At 46.6% G+C, this 8,619-nt stretch overlaps 1 pseudogene; it reads right to left on the bottom strand.

The window, feature by feature from the left end:
• Positions 1-2,135: 2,135 nt before the first annotated feature.
• On the bottom strand, positions 2,136-8,333 carry LOC125945058 (uncharacterized; annotated as a pseudogene).
• Positions 8,334-8,619: the final 286 nt, after the last annotated feature.

Raw genomic sequence — 8,619 nt, forward strand, 5'->3', positions numbered from 1 at the left:
ACTCTTGCCTTTTATGCAGTTAAGTTGACTACAGTTGTACTAATCAAGAATTTCTAATTAGCAAAGTAGGATACTTGCCGGTGCTGTAAGATGTGACAATATGTTGCAGCTCTAACCGCAGGTGCTGCTGCATGTGCTTAGGCATTTCTTTCATAGTTGGCACCAGTGACAGCATGAAATGGGTGACGGCGTCCATTGACTGGCTTGCTGCGAGGGCACCCCTTATGACTTCTATTCTCAAATTGATTGCCTCGATTTGCTTCATTGTTTTCTGCCTCTTGCGTGCCCGTCGCTCTGTCACCTCATGCAAGATTGCGGATGACTCTTTGCTTGTGCATGAGGTTTCAGGAGTGCACCCAAACGACGCAAACGTTTCTTCGAAAGCCTCCTCTGTTTTACATTGTTCTTCGAGGACGACAGCTCTCATTTTCATAATTATGTTCCTCGGGTGAAATATTGCTGTGGCTCCTGCGTAATATATGTGCAGCTTATTAAAGAGCACTGATACCCTTATACATGCAGTTGCTCTCACCGGCGTAGTTCAAACAAATCTGACATGAACCTCAGCCTTCCCTTATATGGCCAATTGTTAGATTTTGTTTTCCTTGTAGCAGCTAAGACACTCCTGTGCTCATCCTTAAAATCTTTCAGTTTGTGCCGAAATCTGTCCTTTTTCTGTTGGCTTTGTGTTTGATCCATGGTCACTCAAGGGGGCTCTGAACCACTTTTTATCAAAATGGAGAAAGGCATTTGAAGTGAAAATGAGCTATTTTAAAAATACTTTGCCACTAAAAGTACCTAGTGCGTTCAACAGAAGCGGAGTTATTGGTCATCAAACACGGCGTCCACTGTGCTCCCGTTCCTTCTTCAATGCCTTGCACTGCGGAGGCTATGGTGGAATGTGGCGGGGCCACAAAGCTCCGCCTTTGAAACGTCACCGTGGCACGCAGTTCAAATTTCATTTAAATGTTAACATAGATGCCACAACTTCCGATTTTGATGCCTACGACACGTTAAACGTGAGCCAAGCATGGATGTCCTCAGCGAGCTGCAGTGCGGTTAGCCAGTGGACTCGTGGTGGCACCTCACGGCGGCCGTGGTGTAGCCGACCGCAGCGACCAATAGCAGCCGTGTATGTGGGTGTGCTTTATTAGGAAATAAAGCGCACAGAAAAGAGTGAGGATCATGGCTTCTGCTCTAAAGAGAGCGTTTGAGACAAAGGTGACTGCACTCTGCTTGTGAGTTCCATGCACCGTGTACGACTGCAAAACTTGGCTGAGATGTTTGTAGCAGTGTATGGTACCCGCGGACTATGTGATTTCACCAAGCTCAAGGGCTGGTTCAGGGCCCCCTTAAACATAGCCTCCTCGATAACTCTGTGCCTGTCAAGACACCGAGACAACAATAGGGATGTGCCGTCGGCAGAGTTGCGAACTGTTGCCGCACATTTGGCTGAGGGCGCCTCCGACGTAGAGTGCCGCTGCGACTCCCGTCGCACAGAAGCCGCGACTGTTTTGAATAGCATTCCACTGGGTGACCAGAGCCTTGTTTGTAATGCTGTAGAGCACTATAGTAGTGTCTCGAATGCAGTCTGTGAAAGTTCGAGCGCACTTGCAGCGCTTGAACTTAGCGTCAATGCGGATTGCGCTTTTCACGTAGCATGGGGGAAAAAAAATGTGAGTTTGTTCATTGCTGTTCAGCGCTTAGTACGTCATTGGTTATCGTAGTAAAGTGCACAAAGAATGGAAGTCGGCAAGCGTTCTTACAGATATATCTTGCCAAGAACTGCTTGCGAGGCTGCTCTATTTAAGCTGGAATATTCTTATAGTGAGCCGTCCTTCAGATCTCGGCGCACGTTAGCAGCATACTATTTTTTTATGACTTTCAGACAAGTTTTCCCCAGTTCTTTTGCATCAGATGAGCGCTGTGGCCGACGTGAGTATTCATACCCAGGAACCTTTGCACCTTCTACCACGTCCGTGTGCTTGGCGGCCAGGAAAAATGGAAATGAATATTTAAGGACCAAGAAAAAGCACCGCATGCCTTGAATAAGCAAGATGCGAGCAAATATTTTATTGCAAGCACTTTTTTGGACAATGCATACAGTTCAGATGTACAAAATCCCGAGGGCTTATTTACAATTTAACATAGTTTCTATTCAGTGGTTTCGAAGAAAAACCCTTATAGATGTCATTCTTGTCGGTGGCTCAAACCACAGGCAGTGGTTTGGTAAATTTAAAACACACAAACTCAACTAAGTCCTTGTGGGGCTGGCTGTCAGTGGTCCTGCACTGTAGAAGGCCTGACTCAATTACTGCCGGTACTGCCACATTCAGCAGAGTCTTCAAGGGCTTGTCCAATGTTGGATGTTCTCACAAGGCAATATGCACGAACATTCTCAGCCCCTCGAGAACATATAATATTTCATCAGACGGGTACAAAAGCCCACCTCGGTCCTGATGTCTTGTGAATTGCTGGAGAGGCTGGCCAGTGAGAGGCTTTGTCATCAGAGAGCAACAGTCCTGGCACTCCACGTGCTCTCTGACCACACGGGCTATGTAGCCACCAACGTAGACAGCCGTAGACACTTGTAGGTTTGGATAGGTGGGCACTGCATTTCGCTTCAAGCGGTCCAGCTCTTTTACAGCAACAGCTGATAACACCGAACAGTGCACGGGTAGTGCGGCTACTGGAGCTGACAGCACGTCGACATGACCAGGCTCCTGCTTGTGCAAAACATTGCTGTTCTCTGAAAGAATAGCAATTCCAGTCTTGAGGAGTTTTTCTAGCCCTGAAATGGCTGAACGTACATCCAACTGGTCATTGCAACCAAGTGACCTTCTCAATGTCCCAAACAATGACTCAGTAGGGTCACTGCTGAACTTTCGTGTTAGCACAAAGCGGAAATCCTCTGATTTAAGCAAGTAGCGTATGCATGCTACAGTGGAGTATATGGTGAGGAGCAATGCTTCGCAAGTTTCTTTTGTTAGGAACCCTCGGGGCGAAGTAGAATTTTTCTTGAGCTCCTCGATGTACAATGGCAAAGTCACCTCCAACCATTCAAGACGACTTCTCATCAGCATCATCATTGTGCCTAACATCAGTGCAGTTCTGGTGAATGTACTGCTGTCTGTTGCTGGTGTCGTGTAGAAGAAACCATTGGTAAATGTTCATGAACAAAATTGATGGCCCTGCAGCAGCGAAGTAAGGGTGGCAGCTGTGACCTGCTTACTCCTTCAGGAACTGAAGTGCCAATGTCTCATCTGGAGCCAGCACTTCAACAGCTCGCTTCACATTCATCTTTTCAATGTTGCTAAGAAACACGTGTTTCCTGCTCAAATTTCTCATAGGCTTCTTTCTCATCTCGTAGAGCTTCTTTAAATAAAATGATAAAATTTCACCATTCTTCCCAACGTCCATAACGTCCGGGTCACCACTTGTGGGAAGACGTGATGGCGTTTGGTTGCCCACATTTATTTATGCACTATCACAGACGCTGTTGCTCTTGCCACCGTTTTTGCCGCCTTGTCGCCGTTCTACTCGCACTCAGCTCGCACGTGCGGAGCAGCCAAGGCGAAACATCGTCGTCGTCAAGATGCTGACGCCTCGCCATAATCTCTTGTCATAAATTGAGACCTTATGTTCTTCAATATGTGACAATAATCAAAGCTTAAAAACAGAAGCCTGTCACTATCATTTGGATGTTCAATCCTGTATGTTAAAAAACCACCACACAAGTCTCTCATTGCACTCACATTAACCTTGTGGTTGTCAGTGACCAAACGGACAACTTTGAAACTTGTGTCTTCAACCTTCTTCATAACATAGCGAACCAATTCTGACAGCTGGAGGCCATTCAACCCTTCGGTAAAAAAATAAGAAACTGGTATTCTGTATGCTGTGGAGAGTCCGTTGATCAAAAAACAAAGCAAGGAACTTGTCAGCACGGGCTCACTTGGACTCAGGTCATTGGCTATTCCCATGTCTACTTGGCCAACAAAGCAGTCTTGCTGCTTATTATGCTGCAGCTTTGGCTTAATCCTCATCTCGTCAACTTTAAGAGAGCAAACCCTGAAGTGTGGTGCTTCGAGCTTGTCACTCTCTGCCTTCAATCGTGCTTTTATCAAGTCATTGAAGCCGGCTTCTCCACAACTGCTCCCAATGAAATTTTTCAGTGTGTTTCTGCCGGGTAATTTAAGTAGGTGTTCCTGTCTAGCATGCTCGTAAGCTTTGCTTGACAGATGTCGAAGCACTATGCAATGTCTCACGACATCTTCAGTTCACGTTGGATTCTTCCGCTGAAAATTTGTAATTTGGTCCCATAGGAAGACAGTCGCCAGATCTTTTTGTTTTGCTTGCTCTCTGATGTAGGTGATATCACCGAAATTGCAATCTTCCGTAACCTTTTTGAGTTCCTTTTTATAGGAGTCCACTGTCCTTTGCGGTCCTTCTATTCGCCTCTTCAAGTCCCTTTCTTTTTGTTGCCATTTTGCCCTCTCTGTTGTAATGGTCTGTACACGCTTGAGCCGCGCATCACCGCAAGCCGCACCGCACGCGGGCGGTTCAGTGGCGGCGGGCGGTTGGAGCAACCGGGCACAAAATTCGATGCACGCTGGGACCGCTCGAGCGGCGCTGTACGCATGCGCCCTCTGGCTGGGAAAACATAACCAGCGACTGGCAACATGCAACAGCGCGGTCGCAGCGTTTGTGTGCTGGCTGGCGACCAGCAAAAGTTTGGCCCTAGCCAGGATTTTGTTATTACGTTTGTTTTCTTATTAGTTAATTTTCTGTTTAGATAGCTCGAGCGGTTCGCATGTGCCGGCATCTGCACTCCGATTTGGGGATGCGACGTCTGTTGAGAGCTGGCAATCGAGAGGCGGGGCAGATGTTCTAAGTCGGCAACTATCGTCAACAGCAGACGACACTGGCATATTTTTGTAGACGTGGGTTCAAGTTTTCTGTGTCACGGCGAAAACGCGACTCTTGCACTGTCACATTCTGTTCTGTGACTGCATGTGTTGCATTGGGCGCGGTGACCCAACTTTCGAACACTGTGCAGTGATCTTACCTGCGCATTTTTTTTCATTTTCTTTTTTTTTAATTCATTGCTACAGCATAATGTTGTAACAACATACATCGCTATGTACTCGGTTGTGTGCAGCGCGATGGTGCATTTTTTGTAGAAGTGCTAACGAAAGCTTGCAAGACCACGCTTGCACGCGAACACGCGTTTTTAAGCCAATGAACAAGAGATTTGTCGCAGCAACAGTGTAGCATGCTGAAGCACTGCAGTGTTGTACAGGGTGTTCATTTTTAAGTTTTAGAGATTTTTTAGAAATCGTCTGTGGCAGGTAGCATAATTCTTATCATTAAGCTGGGTTATTCGATGAGGCGGACATTAGTAACACGAGAAATCGAAACCTATATTGAGCTAATTAACCAAGATTGACTAATGAACTTCTTACTTAAATACTTTATGACACATATTGCAATTTACGAATTGGAGCCGGTGAGCTTGTCAGGCGTATCCACTTAGGATGAATTTCCAGAATGACACCAGTTTGGAGATATGCGCCATCAAACTCGGCGTAAAAATGCATTGTTGTTCCACTTACTTTTTTACCAAAATGGCTGTTTTATACATTGAAGCACGAAATTAACTGGAACGCCAATGTATTTCGTCCCACACTGGGAAATAGTATCTCGAAACTGGCGTCATCCTGGAAATTCATTTCAAGTGGATGCGTCTTGCAAGCTCACTGGCTATAATTCATAAATTGCAATATGTGTCGTAAAGTAAATAACTAAGTTCATTAGTCAATTTTTGTTAGTTGAATATGCGTTTCGTTTTTTTGTGCTACTAATGTCCACCTCTTCGAATAACCCAGCTCAATGAAAAGAATTATGCGACCTGCCACAGGCGATTTTTAAAAATTCCGTAAAACTTAAAAATGAACACCCTGTAAATTAACATACTATTATACATATGGTTCTATTATCGCGAAATACAGCTGTGTAGATCGACAAGTCGCTTCTCTTCATCACCGAGCACGCCAGTGAATCTTCAACTATGGCTTGTTGATTTACTTGCTCACGTTTTTTTTTATTAGCTGCCAAGTTGAAAGTGAGCGTACAATTGATTACATGATGGAATATGACAGTGTCACACAGCACTCGTGTTTGTTCATTTTGTGTTACGTCATTGTTCCATTGATGAAAAAAGCCGGCGAAGCAGTGCCCCCGGGCCCGACCAGGTTGCTTACAAACTCTTAGCTAACCTCGAAGATCGGGCCCTAGAGATGCTTCTAGACCACTTCAATGACTTTTGGACATCACGCAAGCGATTGCAAGAATGAAAAACAGCCGAAGTACACTTTATCCCCAAACCGGGCAAGTCCCCGCACATTGGCAACCTACGGCCGATATCCCTCACATCATGCATAAGCATGGTCAGGGAAAGGATAGTACTCAAACGCCTCCAACAACACCTGGACAAAACCCAGCAAATGCCAGACACCATGTTTGGCTTTATACGACATCTTGGGACCCAGGACGTGCTAATGCAATTGAAGAAGGAGATCGTCATCCCTGCCACACACCACGGGCCATTCTCGCGCTAGACCTGAAGGGGGCATTTGACAATGTGGCACACGAGGCGATCCTTCAGAATCTCAACAACACAGGCTGCAGGAGAGAACATGCAATTACGTCATTGATTTTCTATCTCACTGCACGGCCATACTCATGATCGGGCATATAGCATCTGACCCCATCACATTTGGAAACAGAGACACTCCCCAAGGCTCAGTTCTCCCCGCTTCTCTTTAACATCGCGCTCCGACGCCATGCACTATACACAGATGATGTGACCCTATGGTTGGGTACGGATTCGCTCGGGCGCCTGCAAGACACCCTGCAATTGGCAGCGGACATGGTAAACAAATATACAAAGGGGAGCGTACTTGTCTGCTCGCCTCAGAAGTCGGAGCTTCTTGTGGTCCGGCGCTTTGCACTGAGGATGAAGATAGCATACAGGTCATCCTAGAGAGACAGAGAGCCCTGAAAAACCCTCAGAATCCTGGGACTCCTGATACAAGTTGATGCAAAATGCGACCAGATGCTCTAACGCCTCTCCAGGATGACGCAGCAGGTCTGACGCATGGTTCATAGAATAACAAACAGACACCGAGGCATGAAAGAGAATGGCACCATCCACCTCTTTAGAGGTTTCATCCTCTCTAGGGTGACGTACGCAGCACCGTACGTGGTACTGATGAAAACGGACAAGGACAAACAAAATAAACTCATTCGAAAAGCGACAAAGCAAGCCCTTGGTCTCCCTATGAGCACGTCCACGGACAGACTTCTCCATATGAATCTCCATAACACAGTTGAAGAACTAATGAAGGGCCACCTCTCCAGTCAGAGAATTCGCCGAACAGGACGGAAAGTTCTTAAGCAAATCAAGTGGAACTCCCCTAGATATGCTAAACCACCCAGACGACTTCAAGAAGATTGGCGACCTCACGTCATGATCCATCGCTTACTGAAAAATATGCACCCTGCCCACCACCAAAGGGCGGCACGAAGCAAGAACCAAGGCCCTCGGCAGGGCTTACGGGTCCCTCCAGGAGGTGGTTTACATAGATGCCGCATACCGTGGCAGAAGAGCCAAAGCCGTCATGGTGACGACAAAGATGGGTCTCCTCGTTAACGCCACCATGCCAGATGCAACAACACAGGAAGCAGAGGAACTAGTCATGGCATTAGCCTTCACACAAACTACGGCAACAGCCATTATAACTGATTCTCAAGAAGTGTGCAGGAGCTTTACGTCGGGCTGGGTGGCATGAATGACTCAACGCATACTAACAGCCAAGCTGCCAGAAAGAAATGTCGAAATAGTATGGACACCCGCTCACGCCTCCCTGGAGGGCAATGAACTCGCCCACTCCAACGCCCGAGAACTTATCGACCAGGCGCCGGAGGACACAGAAGAGCTCACTAGACTGACAACATTCCTAGAAATCACTCAACACTACAGACTCAACCGCAGAAAACACCCACCACCGCATCCACAGCTCACGAAGACGCAAGCGGAAACACTCAGATTGTTGCAAACCAACACTTTCCCGCACCCAAAGAGGCCTTCATCTAATATTACCTACTCAATATGACGAACAATGTAGGTACTGTGAACAGCTAGGAACACTCCGGCACATTGTCATAGATTGCAAACAAAATCCAGACTTGCCTCCTCTACCCCCTACCCTCCACCCCCAGGAGCAGGGGGAGACGCTACTGTCCAGCTCCCGCCTCTCGGACCAGATCATGTTGGTGGAGAGGGCAGTCGCATCCAAGATAGCGCATGGGTTCCCGTGAAAAGGGAACCGCTCCAGCAAATCAAGCCAACCTTATGTTCATTAAAGATGTTGTTTTTTTCGCTCTCTCTCTCATTGTTTTGAAGTACGCTGCCATATTCCATCATGACTAACCGACTATCCCACCAGTATGTCTTAAGCAATTTATCACAATTGATTATGACAGACATAATAGTGATATGTATATATGATAGTTACCTTATACAGAGATGCTTATCAGATAAGTTTTAAGAGCGGA

This window comes from Dermacentor silvarum, chromosome 4 (genome assembly GCF_013339745.2).
Source record: "Dermacentor silvarum isolate Dsil-2018 chromosome 4, BIME_Dsil_1.4, whole genome shotgun sequence".
Lineage (NCBI taxonomy): Eukaryota > Metazoa > Arthropoda > Arachnida > Ixodida > Ixodidae > Dermacentor > Dermacentor silvarum.